Source organism: Ailuropoda melanoleuca, chromosome 1 (genome assembly GCF_002007445.2).
Source record: "Ailuropoda melanoleuca isolate Jingjing chromosome 1, ASM200744v2, whole genome shotgun sequence".
NCBI lineage: Eukaryota > Metazoa > Chordata > Mammalia > Carnivora > Ursidae > Ailuropoda > Ailuropoda melanoleuca.
In genome coordinates, this window is record NC_048218.1 from 135,317,517 (window position 1) to 135,337,324 (window position 19,808).

General features: G+C 35.0%; 1 protein-coding gene and 1 long non-coding RNA gene across 4 annotated transcripts in view; one reads left to right on the plus strand and one right to left on the minus strand.

Annotated features, from left to right (window-relative positions):
• The window catches only part of SEMA3A (semaphorin 3A), a 455,650-nt gene that overhangs the window by 250,324 nt on the left and 185,518 nt on the right, over positions 1 to 19,808 (minus strand). The window contains exon 1 of one of the 3 annotated variants that reach the window (XM_034667180.1): positions 8,389 to 8,474. The exons of the other annotated variants lie outside the window; for them this stretch is intronic. The gene's annotated coding sequence lies outside the window, so the exon portion shown is untranslated. Of the gene's footprint in view, positions 1 to 8,388; positions 8,475 to 19,808 lie in introns of those variants that run through there. 3 annotated transcript variants of the gene reach the window in all.
• Positions 11,407 to 17,357, plus strand: LOC117803465. Its single transcript, XR_004627368.1, has 3 exons — positions 11,407 to 11,520; positions 13,969 to 14,013; positions 16,724 to 17,357. It is a non-coding gene; the product is annotated as an uncharacterized LOC117803465 (long non-coding RNA).

Here is a 19,808-nt window from a genome sequence, read left to right on the forward strand (position 1 = left end):
ATAAAAGAAAACAACTGTGGTTAGAATATTTTTTACGTATTTTGGGGAATATAATGAGATCTGAGGCATTAAATCTGAGGGGTTAGAATTAAGGATAGAACCACATTACTGACTTCAATCATCTTTGGAGGCCACCCTTTGATAAAGTTGCTTCCATGCATAATAGAGATTCATACATAATCACTACTTCTATCATTATGAGTCTAGGTAAAGACAATTCTGATTAAAAAAAAAAGGTTCTAAAACATGTACTATCTCCAAGTTAATTTCAGGTTCGATAAGTTATTTTTCCTATAACTTACAAGACAGAGGCAGAAGGAGATAAGACACATACACTCAGAAGGTAGAGGGTCATGTGAAGGTGAAAGTAGAGAGATATCACAATGTTCCACTGCTTGTTAAGATGGTCAGGGGACCAGGAAGTTAGCTCTAAAACTGGAAAAGGCAAGGAATGGATTCTTTCCTCTAGAGCCTCTAGAAGGACAGTGGCTTGCTCATCTTGATTTTGACCCAGTGATGCAGATGTTGTTCTTCTGGCTTCCAGAATTGTGAGAGAATAAATTCTTATGATTTTAAGATACCAAGTTTATGGGCATGGATATCTCCAATCCTAGAAAACTAATAGGACTTTCCAAGTACAAAGGCAATGGAAAAATGGTGAAAAGACAAACAAGCAAAAAGGACGCCTGGGTGGCTCAGTAGTTAAGAGTCTGCCTTCAGCTCAGGTCATGATTCCAGCGTTCTGGGATTGAGCTCCACATCAGGCTCCCTGCTCAGTGGGAAGCCTGCTTCTTCCTCTCCCACTCCCCCTGCTTGTGTTCTCTCTCTCGCTGCCTCTCTCTCTATCAAATAAATACATAAAATCTTAAAAAAAGAATTATAAAAAAAACAAGCAAACAAAATACTTGACTACATAAAATCTTAAACTTATTTATGCCAGAAATAAAATAAAATACAAACTAGTAATATTGTTTTATCCCAAATATAACACGAGATTGATAATTCCAATACATATGTATAAAAAAACAAAAACACTAAACCCTGATTATAACAAGGCCCTCTCTAAAATAAAAAGCTCGAGGGATCATATAATACACACATATATTTAATGTTCAACCTGAAAAACAATCAAATAAATGCAAATAAAAGTGAGCTAATATTTTTTGCCCCTAAATGACAAAAATCTCAAACCCTATTTGTTTTTTTCACTTTAGAGGAGGGTGTTATAAATTAAGCACTAGCATACTCAACTCAGAAGAGACATTATACCTTCTTAGAAAACAGCTCTATATGTATATATGTGTAAGAGCTGTTAAGTGTGTATTTTATTTAAAAATTAGTCTTAAGGAAGTCATCAAAATTATTTATATAAGATTATTTATCACAGTGCTATTTTCAGCAGAAAATGAAAACAATGAAGCCATCGACTAATAAAATAATAGATCTACAATTACCATAAAATGACACAATGCAATACAATGATATTATAAATCATGTTTTTAAATATAATTAATGATATCACAAATTCTGTGGGTGGCAAAATTTGGTGAAATATGAATGCTTAACAAAACCTAAAATGTCAAATTGTACACTGTATGAAAAAAATTTGTGGAAAGTAAAACAAACCAACAAAAATTTATGAGAATGTATAAAAAGTAAACCAAAAAGGACTCATTCTCAAATTTTTAAAGTAATTAATTCTAAATGGTAGCTATGTAGCTAATTAGCTTTCTTATTTTTAATCTCTGGTGGTTCCATAGAGAAGTTTTGGGGACTTTAAAAATTTTTTAAATATCTTAACTACAGAAAAAAATGTATATAGCATGTACTCAGAATTTTAGAAATGGAAAATTTCTAAATTTTAGAAAAATGAAAAAATAATATAAAAAAGTAGCAGTCCTGTTTCTCTCCTTCTGATTACAGAATTTATAGCTATCTCAAGACTGGTGTGTAACATTTGTAATTAGGAAACAAATTATACAATTTTTAAACAAAATAAGTGTCGAAACCAACAGCCTCTGGTTAGGAAGAGGTAAGTCAAGAAAGAATGATAACGATTTCTAATCTATACCAAATATTTTGACTGGCCAGTTAACAGAGGAAGATGCTAAGGGAAATTCCTGCAAGATAGTGAATAAATAGTTGTTCTGCCTCCAACATTCATTCTTCGAATAAACTCAGCGAGCCACCAAACTCATGATTGCCTTATCTACCACCACCGCTACTACCACATGGGAGCTGTCTAGAAGAAAATACCACTGCGCAGAAAGTGTCAATCTTGGAAGAACTTAAAAAACTACATATGTTGATTTACTCAGTGTTTAGAAGTAAAGTATGTGTTGAATTTAAATTATTACTTTAAAATCGTTCAGGCGTTATTTATCTTCTGGATTCCATCTACACAAATTGACTAGGTAGGCTCTTTATGGTTATAAAAAGAGATGCACTGAACTCCTTTCTGCTTTGTACTGAATGGCATAAAGCAGTCATTCTCTTGTCACTATCCCATAAGTAAATAAATAACCATACATTCTACCCACCTCTTCACTTTAGAATGGAAATTGGAATTTGTGGTCTCCTTTCCAGTAAGCAACAGGCGTAACTAGCCCTTACTAGATACAAGTAACCCTTTTTCTCTTGTCCATTTTTTTCCTCTCCAATACTTTGCTTTCTCTTTAAATAATTTGTAGCCTATCCTTTAAAAAAGTGGTTAATATTTTATCTGAGGGAAAATTATTGATACAGAATAAAAAAATGCTTCAAATTTTTGACCACACCATTCTGACAAATTAAACAGTACAACTATTTTCTGTATCACTCCAGTGTATGTGTTGCACACTCCAGCAAGCAAATACTTCACAACAAAAGGGAATGATGAGATGCATAACCTTTTGCTGAGAGGTTGTGGCATGTGGTCAAACAACCATTTTACCATAAACTGAATACTCATTTGTCTTTTCTGGAGAGTCAGCAGATATACATTTAAGCTCCTCTAGAATCTGTCTCTCCTTATGCTGCGTAAAGATAAAAACTGCCTTCTTTAGCCCAGTTATCTTGTAAGAGTTAACATATTTTTTTCAGACACGTTTCAATAAACAGCGTGTCAGTAAAGTTTATAGTGCTAAAAGGTTTTTTTGAAGTATATCACCTAAAAAAAATGCCACTCTTTGATGTCTTTTGTTTTGTTTTAATGACACAGTGTATGTTGGGACAGTCTTTACCTAGGAGACACTATAAAATGTTCCTTAAGACCTTTAATAGCCCAGTGTCCCACTATAAGGGAGTGTAGGGCTTGAAAGAACAAAAGAACTGCTCCTCAGAGTGACTGTTCCTTCCCTCATGACATGATCTGGGTCAGAGCAAGGCCATCTTTGGCTGGACATCTGTGATCCAAGCTCTAACCTCATGTGGAACAGGAAACCTGGGTGTGTCTATACTTGGCAAGTGATGTGTGATATTTTATGCCACTCAATGTTTTCCCTTCCCTGTTTCAGAGGAATAAAGTGCTTCTCTAGATCTTTTTGGATGCCAGTCCTCTGCTTTCTCAAAGGAGCCCCCTCCCTTCCAGCTACTGTATCTGTAGGTTGTTCAGTTTCTAGAGAATCGCTGAAGGGGCCATTCTTCAAATGCACCCTTCTGCTTTTATTAACCCCCCCACCCTAAAACTCTTTTAGACTAATTTAAGGTAGGGGTGTATTTGTTCTTAGAATAGCCATTAAGATCAAGCTAGAAGAGGAATTTAGTAAGAAGACTTACATTGGTCACAGTCCAAATTTTTTAAAACTTTTTCTTGCCAACATATGCAGATAGAATCAACTCAGCCAGGTCTCCCCTTCTCCATGGTAGTGGGTTAAGATATTTTTGCAGACACACAAGTTTCAGTAAATAGTATGTCAACTATTGTTCATAGTGCTAAAAAGTTATTCTTTAAGAATACCATCAGAAATACATATTTTTTATTAGAGATAAAAACGAATACTCCACAATATTTAAAGAGACATGATTCCTGGTCTGACATAATGTAATGTATGAAATCAGTAGTGAACTAGAGTCCTGGTTCCAACTTTTACTAAATATGTGATTTTGTCCAAGTCATGTAATATTTTTGTTTGTTTTATTTGTCAATGTCCCTTTAAAGTTATTTTAGAAGTCAGGTGAGATAATTAATATGAAAATTATTTGTATAAAATAAAAATAAAGTAGGCTATGCTCGCATAATATTCCAAGAGAAGGAAAATAGCTACATTCAGATCGTTTGCCTCTGTGAACATTTTTTTTAACTGACCATATTCAAACAAACATATAAGTAATATTAATATCCCATTTCAACAAAGCTGATTTTTTTTTCCTGCCTAGTTGAAAATGATAGACTTCAAAAGTCCTTAGACATCCTATTGCGAAGAGGGAAATCTTACTATCAGTACTGGCTGGATATATAGATATTCTTCCTGTGTTACTTTTAGTGAAAAAAAAAAGTGTGTAAAAACATATAGTCAAGCATAAAGGGCAAGTTCTTATGTATCCCTTGCATTCCTTAGAAGTATACAAAAATTTTACATTTTGATTAATACTTTTTTTGGCCTCTGGATTAAAAACAAACAAAAAAAAGCAACATTATTTAACTGTTTAATTGCTTCCATTTTGTTTGGGAAACTTAACCTCAATTTAACCTTTGTGGCTACTGTGCAGGTCAAAATCAAATGACTTTGACGATCTCAGGCCCAGAATAATAAACTCTTTAGGGGCTTTCAGCCTCTTTACCTTTAACAGGGGGAACACAGCAGTCTTCAACTTGTTTGTGTTCGTTGATTGATAATGAGCAGTTTCTCTGTCTACATCTGTGTGGGACTATGTGAGTCTGCTTTAGCCTGCTGGGAGTTGAGAGGAGGGATAGGCAATCACAGAGGGTTTAAAAAATTGTTCTAAAGATGACATTTGGGAGGCAAATATTTTGGCCGTAGGCCAATAGGATTTTTTTTTTAACTCTAAAACAAGCTTGGCACTTTCCGTTTTCATTTTAATCTGTTTCTACAATTCAACGTAAGTTGACAGTTCACTATTTCTAAGTAATGGAAACTTTCTCCAAATGGCTACCTATAACAATAAGTTATTTAAAAAATATGGGATAAAGGAAAAATTCCAGAGTTATAGTGCTTTATCCTGATTTGATCACTTCCTACAAAATCTGTCAGGAATCAACTCTTGTCAATTATGGAATATTTGATTCTTACTTTTGTTTTCTGTTCAATTTGGAAAAAAAAATGCCCATGTCTAGAATGGAGATAATCTCCTGAAGAGTTAAATATTTCTTATTAACTGTGGATGAGACAGTTGTTATAAAATTCATAGAGCTGTAGGTTTTTTCTTATCATAAGAATTTCACAGTATAAATAAGTTCAAATATAACTCATGCCTTTTAAGCCATTTATGCAACAAGGGGAATGTTTGTCAAATTGCAACAAACTAAAGTTTTATTAACACTATTTTTTATTCTATGCAATCTTTAGTTCTATCAATGTTATGGTGCGTTGGGTTTTCAGGAGTATTGGTTAAAATGAAAAGTATCATTTCCTGATCCAAGGTGCTCTGTTTTGGTAAGTCATCAGGAGAGCAGCTGGGTTGGAATTTCTGACTGAGAAACAGCAGGTTAGAAGCCAGGAGGACTGATTTACATGATCAGGAGCCAAGAGTCTGCTTCCAAGTGGACAGGAGGACTTGAAGCCGATACACATGGTCAGAAGAACTGACTCCAGGATAAGCAGTGTGTTCTCATTTATCCTTAAGTGAGGACATCTATGCTTAAGTGAAGACAGGCAGACTGTTTTTGAGCCAGAAGGCTGACTCAAAAAAACTATATTTCTTTATAGCTTGAAAGGCTAACCATGGAGCAGAGGTCCCACAGAAACCATGCTACACATCTAGTGACCGCCCCAGTACTCCTTATTCAAAACTTATTATTACATGACTCATCTAGCCTCACCACATACTGAGGTTCCCCTGAGCAGCAAAAGCAGTTTGTTGTATCCTGAGAGCAATTAGTATGAATCCGCGGGTCACTGAATCTACGGAATTCTCTCAAGGATTAGGAGCTCTCCTCTGATTAACCTAGAACAAGAGAACTCAGACCTTCCTGTCTCCCTCTGAGCTGCCAGTTAGACAATGAAGGTTAATACAATCAAGAATTGAATCAAGGTCCACATAATGAAATAAACCAATTTCAAAGAACATATCCTATATTTATTCCTGGTACCACAACTGGAGAATTTTCTTCTAAGGGTCCTGAGAAACTTGATGTCACATATTCTTACAATAAGTAAATCCATAAAAATATAATACAGCTTTTAAAAATAACATTCTATAATTCAAGAAAAGAAATTCTATTAGGGGTCAAAATGATACACAACTATTTATATATTCAGATCAATACAAGAATCTTACAGAGCGCCTTTAGAGTAGATGAAAAGCAAATACTCCATCCCCAATATCATTGCTCTCTGAGGGATTTTGGTACGTATTAAGCAGGAGTACAATCAACAATAGATCACTCGACTGTTACCTGGTGGACAGTGATTCTTCGGTGCTGCTAAAATATAGTATCACATAATATCATAGTCAGCCATGGGGAGATAGGCCTGGTAATCAGTTATGAAGGATAAAATATGGAAAAACCATTCATATACAAACAGAAGAATACTGGCCTCCATAAAAAGGCAAACCAGAGAATGAGGTTTTTGTCCCCTCCCCCAATGTGAGATTGAGTCTGCTGTAGCATATATAACAAAATGGGGTAAACATTTAAGATCCGTTGTTGACAGTGAAGTCTCATCATAATTTTTTTTTTACATTTTTTTTAAAGATTTTATTTATTTATTTGACAGAGACAGAGACAGCCAGCGAGAGAGGGAACACAAGCAGGGGGAGTGGGAGAGGAAGAAGCAGGCTCATAGTGGAGGAGCCTGATGTGGGACTCAATCCCATAACGCTGGGATCACGCCCTGAGCCGAAGGCAGACACTTAACTGCTGTGCCACCCAGGCGCCCCTCATCATAAATTATGAACCCATCAGAAAAGTACTGCTTACCTAAGATACTTTCTTCATTCTTGAAGAATATTTATCTTTTATGAAAAACAAATTTTCCCATACATATAAATTAGAAAAACAAGTTCACATAGTAATTCTGGATGACATAGAAACATTAAAAGTCTCTGTTATAAAATGAAGAATCAAAACATATTGGATGATTTAATATAAAATGCATTGTTTTACTCTCCTATCCATTTAGAGAAATTACATTATATAAACTCATCAATTTATTTTAAATGCCAAACGTGTGAACTTAAATAAAGTTGAATAAGAGAGCTTGGCTCTGAAAGCTTTAGTAAATATTTCCTTTGTCCTTACATAACAGATGCTTTCTACAAAGGCTAATGTTTTTCTAAATGCAAGTTCTGGTAAAGAGTATTATATGACTTTTTATAGCATTAATTAAATTACACAGTAAATATTTACTGAAGGTCTATTATGCAGGGTTCGGAGATACAAGAGTAGGAAGAAAGATCTAGCCCCAGCCCTCACAGAGTTTCTAGTTTAGCAGAGAGAAAGTCCAAAAAAACTAAGTCTATGATAAGGGTTGCAGTGTCTATTCGATTAAGTGACCTAGTTATTTGCAACTTTGATGAGCTCATTTTTGCAAAGACAAAAAAGTATGCAAAATTGGTATAGGTATACAACCTATGTATTATATATATGTGTGTATGTATATTATACATAATAGTTAGATATAGATATATAATGCATGTATTATGTATGTATCTTATGTGTTTATATATAAATACATGTATGTAGGTAGCTACATATAGTAGCATATTTAGCTGTGAAAGGAAGAAGAGAAAAAGGGGAGTGGTAGCCGGTGGGAGGTGCAGGATAGAGGAAAGTTTTAGTTGGAAGACAATTGTAAAATCATGATAGGAACTGTCTGGTATAGAAGTAAGAATTGAGGCTACAAGAGTGAAGAGATAGAAGGCAGAGTGAGAGCTGCTGAAGAGAGAATGTGGTCCAGGACTCAAATTGAATAGGAGGAAGAAAACATTTGCAGCTGTGTCAAAACAGAATATGAAAATTACAAGTGATGAGACCCTTATATTTATCCGAGTGGCAGAAAGTTGGGATGGTTCTCATTTGGTGTCCATAATTTTCTCCATTGCAGTAAATAGCTAAATTATCTCTGAGAGGGAAGGAAAGGCTGCAAGCAAGAAAGATAAATACATTTTGAAATGACTGCTGAGGAGAAGAGCAGAAACAGTTGATGAGGAAAACTAAGAACCCCTGGACAGAATCGCAGCCTGTTTGGTGCTGGTCATCATGACTGTGTACTATTGCCAACTTACATTGCTTTGTGATCTTCTCTAGCAGTTTCCAGTGGAAGCCTGGAGATGACAAGGCAGTTCGAATGATCCAAGACTGGGGTTTGGCAGAAAGATGCAGGGGAGATGAACCGGCCTGGAGGAATGAGGTGTTATCCTGAGAGTGAATGATAAGTTAAACGAGGAAGATTGTCAAGAAATGAAAACATGGTAACCATTGAGAAAATAGAACCATCGTGCTATTTCGATGTGTGAATGAGACAAAGAACTGAACTGCTCTACTGGGAATCTTTCAATGACAGTGCCCAAATGAAGGAGGTTGTGATAGATTTAGTCGTCTCAATCTTTTATTCCAAACCCCTCATGGTGATGACAAGGCCCATATGTGAGTAAGGAACTTCGTCACCGAGGTCGAGACAAAAGGAGATGAGCCCAAGGAACTGAGAGGACACCCGTTGTCAGCTGGGGAAAAACAAAGACATTGAATTTGCATAAGATAGTAATAAGATTTGGATGGGAAAAAAAGACTTAAATTGGGTGTTAAAACTTTCAGTAAATAACAGGAAATGATTTAAAAGTCAATGAAACTAACTAGGAAAAAGAATGAAGGGAGACAGAGCTAAGTACATGGCCAAAAATTAGACGGCCTTGTTCCTAAGAGTTGAGGTGATGGTTTAGGGGCCTTCCTGAGAATTGAAACCAGATGGCAATGACCCATAATAATCCAACGTGAATTTTAAATAATATGCGTTTCATGAAAATCCTTACTTACTTCTAGATATCTCTTCTTCAAACACTTTTAGAACGCTTCTATTTTAGTTGGACAATTGTAAAATGTACATATTTTAAGTACCAGATGACAAATCGTTATAAAATGGACATAACATGTAACCACCACCCAATCAAGATATAAAAGATTTCCAGTATCCCAGCAGCTTGCCTCTGCTGCCTCCCAGTCATTAGCTACCCACCTACAGATGTAATTATTAATCTTGCTTTTATCATCATGGGTTAGTTTTGGCCATATTTGCCACCACCGTGACCATGTCTTTTGGCATACGTGTATGTACCAAAAGGCATTTACAAGAAGATCATGACAGCACTATTTCTAATGGCCTTCTTCACATTTTAAGGAAGCAAAGTTTGACAAGTACTTCCTCTACAAAGCATGCATGTCGTGTTGAGTTCTATTCTTGACTGCTGGAGAACAAGGAGAAGTGAAAGGTAGACTGCATGAAGATGAGGCTCCAAAGCTTTAATTTGAAAGTAGATCATCATGGAGTGAAGTACTTGGGAACATTAAGGACCTGGCATGGGCAGGCCTTGGCTCAAAGTTGAAAAATAATATAGCAAATAGAAAGAACAATAATTTTGAACATTTATCATCATGCAGACAGACATTCCTTTAATAGCTACATGTATATTAGCTCCTCTACCTTAACAACCACTCTGTAAGACTGCTATTCTTTTACCCCCACGTTATATCTGACCAAACTGAGGCATAAAGAATTGAGATTTTGGAAAGCTTACTTCTGTCTCCAGTAGGGTTTCCATGGCTACCTCCATTCAAAGGCAATTCTCCCTCTTGGGGCCAGGTTCCTCTTCAACACTGAACCTTGACCCTCTCACAAACATTGTGGCATTTCAACTAGAAATGCACAGAAACACATCTGCTACGCCACAAGAACTCTGTTGAAACTTGAGACCTAAAGAAATATTCAAATTTACAGTCTTTGGTGATTGTCTCTGGAGTCTACATCGTCCCTTCTCTCTGGTATAACCTAGAAAACTTCAGAGGTTGATCTCCCCCGTGTCCTTGTGGTATTATTTCCATTGATGGCAAATAAAATTATTGACGTAATAAAATTATTCCGAGGTCATAGTCATCATCAGTCTCATTATGAGAACCAATATCGCTAATGAGAAAGAAGAAGGGTGCCTAGAGATTGGCAGCCATACCAAAGTCACTTCCAAAAATAAAAAGAGAAACATTCTGCAACATGTTTTCTGAGATTTAAACAATTGCCAATGGATAAAATAGGCAAGACTTTTAAAACTGTAAGGTCCTTTTTACTGTGATGGCAGATGAAACAGTCCTGCTTCTGTCACTTTTTATTCAGCTTCATTGAGTATCTGGAGATTTAAAATCCTTTCCCAAAGCACAAGAATAAAATACAACATGCAATTAGCATTTGGAGCTTTGAGAACACAGTGTGGGTGACAGGGGTGATGATGATCACGTGATGCGGGTAACACCGCATCCCAACTCAAGTCTCTGTACAATTGGTTTTGTGCGTTTGCAGTCCTTTTACTTGCTTAAATACATGCACAATGTAGAGAAAATCTATGAATGTGACTCTCTTTCTTTTTTACAAGAAATGACATGTTCAGGTAGCTTGAAGAATGTTGTTCTGCCATATTTATATCTCTATAAATGGTACGTGAATTTGTGAAATTAAGGTAGTAAATGCAGCTATAGTATATGTCCTGTAATACTAAAAATATATTGTTACCTGAAAGTCACGATTTATCTTTAACTTGTTTATTTTTGAATGATGAAATGTATTCTTAAAACCTTGCTAAAGGTCTTTACAATTGACCACTGCTTGGATACCTATGGATCCTCTGAACATTCTTTAGCCTATGATTTTTCAGTTATGATTTTATCTACAAGATTTTTTTAAGGGGCAAATAAGGAAAACAAAAGCCTAGTGAATATAAGCATGTGTTTGAAGTATTCTGGGTAACTGCAGTAATAAAAATGATGTGCTATACCGTGTTTGCTGAACAAATGGAGCCTACCACATACTCTAGAACAGCAATGAAGGGGTTACTCTTTATCATGTTGTACAAAGGAACAGAAAAGGCACACTAGCTCTCAAGTTCAGAGGGCTTGAGGGAACTTTGGTAACTTTATCCCCTTTAGTCACAAACTGCAAGATGGCATATGGTTAACATCCTTTTTTGGTGTTATTTTTAACCTTGTTTATGAGACATAAATAAAAAAGTATTCTGAAGCCTATAATGACTTTTTTCCCTAGATAGAAACTCAGTTGTGCTGGGCCAGAAAGTACCTCTTCCAGTTCGACTATTTGATAACTCTTCTCTTCGCTGGTGAAGCAGAAATGGATGCTGGAAAAACCAAAATCTAAAAAGGTAATATATTATATTTTTGCTTTTCTTTTTTCCCCCCTTAGTTTTCCCATGCCCTAGGTATTCCAGACCTAGATGGCTAAGATAGCTGAAAGGGAGATTTAGAAAACTGTCAAAAATCATTTGGGGAAAGACAGTGTCTCCACGATTTTCCATGAATCAAATGGTGGTGACAAGGGACTATCATTTTCTGACTAACTTAATTTCTGATTCTATCGTAGCCAGAGGTTTGGTCCTTCTAAATCACACAACATTTTTTTTAAGGGAAAAGAAAAAGCCAAAGGAAGTAATAAATGTCAAACGCTTATCAAAAACAGGCTGGGCACTTTAATTTTTTTTTTTTAAATTTTAGTCTCTACTGGGGTTCTTTGAACTCGTAACAAGTAACCCATCTGCAGTTCAAATCTACTGTAAAGCTAGTTTACCATGCTACCTGTTTGAAAACTTACATCTTTCCCCCAGGACATTAGGCATCTGGGGACATAATGGATTCTGAAACTTAGACCTCTATTACTTTTAATTGTCCTTGGTATATAATTAGAATTTCATATAGTGTAATCAGGTAACATTTACAGTATTAAGGTGCATAAACATATAGGCACTGGCATAATACTCACATCATTTGTTTTGGGACAAGAATGTGTACCTACTCTCTAACAGTAATCCTCACAGGGAAACTAAATGCCTGCTGTGATTTTCCCTAATCTGATTCATCAACTGTGTGTGTGCTTTGGCTCTCCATAAATGAAACTGAAAAGCAATAAGACCCAGAACAAAATTTTATAAAGATGCTAATTTTTGCTAGTGCTTACATGTAGCAACAGTTGGTGTGTTTATATTCACAAATGTGAAGAAAATGGTTTAGATGGAATGAATGTCATGACCCAAATAATAAAACCAATGAAAGAAAAACATGTGAATAAAAATCAGATAAAAGAGGATAAAGGTTGCTTGTCCTATTTTGGACATATTAAATAGAATTGCATTTCACGTCTCATGTTTGCACCTTTCCTGTGATAACTCAAAAGCAATTGCAAATATTCATGATTTATCTGACACGAGAGAGAACCATGTCTCGCTTTAAGCTCTGAGGTCAAGTCTTTGCATTCAAAGCCTCCTTCTCTATCTTTCTTCTGACAGCACTTGCTTACACAGGGTCAGAGCATGACTGGTTCCACCTCTTTCACCATCTAGATTCACATCCAGCACTTCATTTACTAGACTGCCCCTTCTTGGGGGTCAGTGGCTGGATGAGAACTCCAGGTACCCAAACCAATGTTCTGATTTCCAAAAGCTTCTATTTCCAAAGGTCAGATGCTGCCATTGGTTAGTTGTGACTATTTTATTAAATTCACCTCACTTCCTCTGCACAATGGGTATTTCATAAATGGATGTTTGGTAAAGTGATGTTTCTGCTGAACTTTTGAGGAATTCTTTCCCATCATGTAAAAGTTCAAGGGAAAGAGAAAATGTGACATACTAATCCAAAGAAAGATTTATATACTGTATTTTGAGGAGATAATGCTACCCTTTTCAATATTATTCTCTCAACCTTGTGAAAGAAAAAAAAAAAAAAACCTGAGACAATCATTCTTGGTTTCTGCATGATTTTACATATTTTCAGACTGGTGAAAATAAATCTTTCCTATGTTTCATTTATTTTGACATCTGATATTTGCATAATCATATTTTAAATATTTCTGGTGACAATGAATATTTGCCTAGTGTGCTTTTCACAGAGTCCTAGAAACAGTCTGTCAATATTTATTTATTAATCAGTGTTACTTCACCACTCTCAGAGACAATGAATAAATGGTGCAACCAAAATTATAACCTAGTATTCCTCACTTCTAGTCATAAATTCCAACCACAAAACCTCATTCTTCTTTTTAAGGTATTGCTATAGGAAACTAGTCTTATTCTAAAAGCAAAACTCTAGGGATTATCCAAACCAGAAGGGATGATTATTTATTTTTTTTCTTTTCTGAGTTGCGGCTTTGCCATCTGTTCTATTTCCCTTGTTGCACAAAACCGGTTTCTGTGACCAAGAAACTAAAGTTCTGGCAAAGAAATAGGATATCTTAGGATGATCTGAAGTTTTAGAGACCAGTATGTTTGAACAACTTCAGTATTGAGATATCTGTATTTTACTTATGTTCGTATGAATTTGTTTTCCCAAGAACATTAAAATAAAGCCTTGGAACATTCAAAACCACATTGTATTCATAACTAATCAATGATGATGAAGAACAACTTCTTCACTCAGTTTATAATACAGATGATAGGGTATAGAGAATAATATTTTTCTATTGATTCTGCGTCACTTGTATAATTTTTAAAGAGCTTGTTTTTTATGTCCTTGATTTGCATATCTCCTTTAGGATTAATTACCACCAAGGACATGAGAAAAGTTTCTAAATTTTCTATTCTACCCTCTCATTCTGAAAACAGGAATTGGTTCCCTAAAGCTGTGCATGACTGACCTCTCAAAGAAAAGTACGTAAGATAAATATATATATATATATATATATATATCTCACGTGTGTGTGTTGGGGGAGGGGTGGGAAAGGATTTGATGAGGGGTTTGGGGAAAGTGTGAGCTAGATATGCTACTGAGAAAAAAAGAAGAGCATAAAATTAAACAATTATTATTTAACTTTTCTGCAATAAATCCTAGGTACTTATTTTAGAAATGAAAATAGGAATATTTGGTGCTGGGAAAGAACTGGTATCTTTCCTCGTTAAGGTCAAACGTTACTCAGGAGGAGATGGAGATGCCATAAAGGAGGATATTTAGTTAGGAGAAGACATGAAAAGCAGCCATCAGTGAAGAAGTGGGAGATTAGTCCAATCAAAAGGAAGTGGAGTCCTTGGAAGTATAACAAACAGTAAAGGGAGGGCAAAACACCCTGCTGTTTCTGGTGTGAGGGGCAGTCTAGATCAAGGCTCACTAAGGATGCCAACACACATAACAAGAGTTCTTGATACTCATATGATCATCTGCCTAAAGTGTTTCAATACTTTCTATACTTCGTTGCTCTATAACAATTAAAATGGTGACTAATACGTAGTTGGTAGTCAATAAATACATGTTAAGGGAAGGAATGAATAAATGAATAAAATGATATGAGAATGACTGAAATTTTTAAGTCTAACATACCTTTACAAGCTTCATGGGAGAACAAGGATATAATTCTTTCCATAATAATAATAATAATAATAATAATAATAATAATAATAATAATATTTAAACATACGTTTAAAATGTAATCTGTACCAGACACCCCAATGGATACGGCAATATACTACTAATATCATTTATAATCCTCACAATCATTCATTAAAGTGATCATTGTTATCTTCTTTTAAGAGAAGAGTTCTTCTTTTAACAGATATGCAGTATCCTTCAAAGCAAGAGCATCTATAAAAGCCAGGTAATATACATTTGACCCTGCCCTGGAGGACTTTGCACACTTACACTGCAGTAATTTTAAAGCTACTAAATTTAATGCTACTTAATCACATTACTGATTTATGTCAATTGAGAAACCATATCAAGTATACCTTTTATATAATTACTCTTTTCATGATTGCTCTATTTTCAATATATAATCATACTACTGTATACATTCAATGAAACATATGCAACCTTTAAAAAGATGGTAGCTTTTCTGCACTAAATTACTTTTCATGAGAGTAAGAGCTAAGGAAATCTACATCCATATCCATAACTATAGCTATATCTATAAATTTACCTATAGATATGGGTGATAAAACAACTTTTTTATATATATAAACAATAGAAAGACTTACACTTAAACCAATTTTTAACTCACCAGTTCTGGGTAGACTGGTCCAATGTATGGTAAACATCTAAATAATTTTTTTTCCTATTCACGCTCATCAGCCTTACAGGCCAGATGAGTATTTCACAAATTATAGATTAAGAGCTTGTAGAAAGTCTACTATGGCTTATGCAGAGTCAAGCTTACAGACAGAATAGACATTTCATGGATGAATTGTGGAAAGAAGAAAATATGGTTTATTTGCGGAGGAAGTTGAAGGAGTTGTCTTGAAGAAGCTATAACATTGGGTATAAATTATGCACTGATAGGTCTTTTAAAATTTGGCGTAAAGTAAGTAGAACTTAGCAAATGGAACTTTTACATTTACTTATAGTAACTTTCCTCTTTATTGGCCCTTGGACAATATATTTTCCCACTGACTCAATTTCTTTAAGATATCTCCAAATTCTAAAAGACATTTCATTTTATGCATATGTGATGGAATCTGTACTCGTATGTAACCTTGTGGACCACAACCAGGTATGTGCAGGCAGGCAAATTCAAGGTCTGGAAGTCTCAATATTACTTGGTAATATTGTAGGTAGTGCAGAACACAAGGTTAGGAGTTCTTGCCTCAGAATGAAAAAAAAACCCAATCTTGTAAGGCCTATAATTTTAATGTTGGCAACAGGACATGTGGTATCTTTTTCTTAGCTTGATTTTGTATTACATTTCACTTTCCTTATTGGAATATTTTATACTACATGTCCCTCTGTGTCTATGAAATTCATTCAACAAAAGTATCTAACACATAGTTTTTTTGTCAGGATTAAATTAGTTTATATAAATAAAGCATTTATAACATATCTGGCACATTGTCAATGCCACATAATTGTCTGCAGTTACTGCTTGCTCTCTCCACACACAAAGAAACACACACACATACACACTGACTTTAATAGTTATCTCTAGAAATGATGTTCAAACTCATTATTTCCTGCATCAAATTTTACCGTGTTTGAAACCCAGAAATTTATCCTACATCCTTCCAGTGTTTATTAAAAAGAGAGCATATTTTAGATACATATGATAATCATAATCATGATTCTTGGTCCTGAAAGGAAATAATGCTTCCCAATATAAACTGTACCAACAATTAGTGCACTTTTTCTTTATAGTGTTAGGACTGACATTTGAGTAATAAAAATAAAAATCTATACTGGCACACCTGGAATTATTAGATGTAAAACACAGCATAAAGTAATTTCCCTTTAAACGAAAGTTGTAAACAAATTATGAATCAGCATTATCACTATTTCCACCAGAGAGAGACATGGATGATTGATCCTCCATTACTATTTATGACATCATGTTATTCTTTTTCTTGCATTAATTCAATCTGTATTTTTTGTTTCAAACAGATAATGAATATTTTACATCTTCATTAGTCCATCTTCCTGCCGATACAAGTTTACAAATATCTTCTCAGTTCTTCACATAGATGGAATACTTTAGACAATTCAACGTCACGATTCCAGAATGTGTTACAAGAGAATGTAAATATTTGAGAAAAATAAATAGTGACCTGAAGCAAACTACTTGGGGGGCCTACAACAATGTAGATAACTCTTTCCCCTGTTCTCTTGAACTTTCCTGACTACTTAGGCATTGTGCTTCTGGCTAAGGATGGCAGTAGAGGAGCCAAAATTCTATACAAAAAATTACTCCTGTGGTTTTTTTCTGGCTCCTGTTAACAGCAATAAATTCGGGGATACCAGATATATTAAGATAACGTATTTTCATTAGACTTCTGACCCAACCGTGGATCCATGTGGTTCAGATAAAATGCATTCATGTACACAGATCGGAGATGCTCGTCATAACCATACAGGCCTCTAGTACCCTAGAGCACTAATTCATTATGAGAATGAGCCACATTCATGCCTAAAAAATAAAACCCAGTTTTTAATTTGGAGGGGAGAGGGTTTGGGAGCTCTTCTTGAGGCTGTTTGAGGCTGACTTGAGCCAGGGCACACTCAGTCTTCTGATCACTGTTTCGCTCTTCAGTGGAAATTTAGATACCGAGTCATTGTCTCTGGGAAGTTGTCCCGGTCATCCTATGTTAATGTTGGCTAATTTGCTTCCAGATTCTTATGAGTTAAAGTTGTGCAAACAACTCTCCCAATTTTCTGAACTATGTGGCCTCTATTTTGATTTCCTACCCTAATCATCAGACTCCTGGTCTACTTTCTTAGCCACCTAAGGTTTTGCAGATGCCTGAAACCATTTCCAAGCCCAGAGAACCCCCAAGATTTCTACTGGAGTTTTGTTTTCAAAGCTTTATTTTTATTTATTTGTTTATTTTTTTTTTAAAGTAGGCTCCACACCCAACATGGGGCTTGAACTCACAACCTGAGAGCAAGAGTCACATGAGCCAGCCAGGTGCCCCTGAAATTTTTAAAATTTTAACTAGGGCTTAAAAAATTCAATAACGACTCCAGAGATGAGGTCTAGTAAACAACAAAGCTAAGTTTATGATCACATCTAATCATATTTATTTGATTCCAAAGCTCATGTACATATTATATTCTCTGAGCTATCGCTTTTGCTCTAGCTTATGCTTCTTTTTCTGTGAATATGAGAAAGACCTCTGAACCAAATCTCAGAATTGTAACTATGTTCTGTTCTCTGCCTTGGGTATTCGGAGGGCTACACAACTTTGTTAACAAATATTTTGAATGAACCAGAAATAAGTATTTATGTTCTACCGTGTCACCATACCTGCCCAACTATCTGAAAACCCCCCTTCACATACCTGTCTGCACTACTCAGCTTAGCCTAGTACACTAACCCAGTGACAGGTCTCAGCCCTCCACCTCCCCAGTTTCCTCTCTGCCCCAAACTCTGACCACTTTGCTTCCTTGTGAGCAAGCAATCTTGCTTGGATGAAGCTCATGATATGTTTTAAGGCACAGGAGATATAAGTGGTCTAGAAGCTATATATAATAAATAATAAAAACATCGCTAGAAAATTGTTAGAATCTCAGCATGAATGCTTTTTCTTGAATTTTAGACTAGGGATTAGAATATAATTTAGTAATAAATGAGGGTCCACTAACCATTTGAATAGGTCAAAGTGGTGTTTTTAGAAACTTTATGGTATTACTGCAGTAGCGGGGAAAACAAGAGGCCATTTTAGCATTACAGAGCGTGAGTGAGAATGGATATGAGAAAGTGACTTCAAAATTAAACAGCATTAGTGTGATCCTGTTACTATGGAATATGAAATCATTATTCTTTGGCAAATTTGGGGAATTTACATTTTTGAGTTAAGAAGAAAGAAATGAAAAAAAAAAAAAACCCACAAGAATGACTTATGAGTATCCAATGAGAAGGAGGTACTACCTAAAACTGGACTGAAATGGGAGGCCAAATACAACTCAAAAAAATTAAAAACATAATTGAAAAGAAACTTGAAGTGCCAACTGGCACCCAAATGGAAGGAAATTGCTTTAGCTGGTGAGTGAGAAAATAGGGATGATGAATTAGCTGAGGTTTTGTCACCAGAGGACTTGCTAGAATGTTTCAGAAACGATGTGAATATTATATACAAGAGCTTACTGAGAATATTTACAACCTTAAATATAAGCATTACCTAATCATTGATGTGTCCATCAAATCACAATTACAGATTGTTTATCACACATGTAGAAATGACACAGAATATAAGTGAGATATAGTCAAATTTATGAAAGTCATTTCATATTCCTTAATTTTTAATATATTGGGTAAAAATGCCTGTAAAATGAATTTCACTAATTTTAGCAAAAGGTATGATGGCAGCTTTTAAAATACATTATTAAGTATATTATTTTAAAATATGTTTTCAAACTCTCTTATCTGCATTCAACTTCCCTATGTATGTGCACGTGCACACGCAAATGTGTAATTATCAACTTCTTAATGGTAGGGATCACTATATAGGTTTTTTAAGTTCCCAGAACCTAGTATTTTGCCTAACACTGAGTAAATTTGTCAGAAAATGGTAATAAACTAAATCCTGTACTTAAGACAACGAAATGTCTATTATTTTTTAGCAATAGTTCCTGGGTCTTTAAAAATGGAATTTTTCTTCTAAGTATTTCTACATACGTAGACCTATGCTTGAAAATACATATACTTCTATCTGTAATTCCTAATAAAAATAAAGACATTATAATGTTACCATTAACTAAATGATCTTTAGCATTACGACTATGTCTGTACAAAACTGTGGAAGTCAAAGCTAAAATAGAAGTGATTCGGTGGTCATTTAAAATGTCTAAAATATTTAATAAGGTTGCTGAATATTCCTTAACACACACACATACACACACATTCAAACAAACTCACAAGGACCAATTAGCAAAATTATATCAGCATTGTTTTTTAGTTAGAGTTATGAAATGCCAAGTTGTAATTTTAGGGCAGGGAAACCTTTTTCCATTTTTAAATCATATTAAGTGC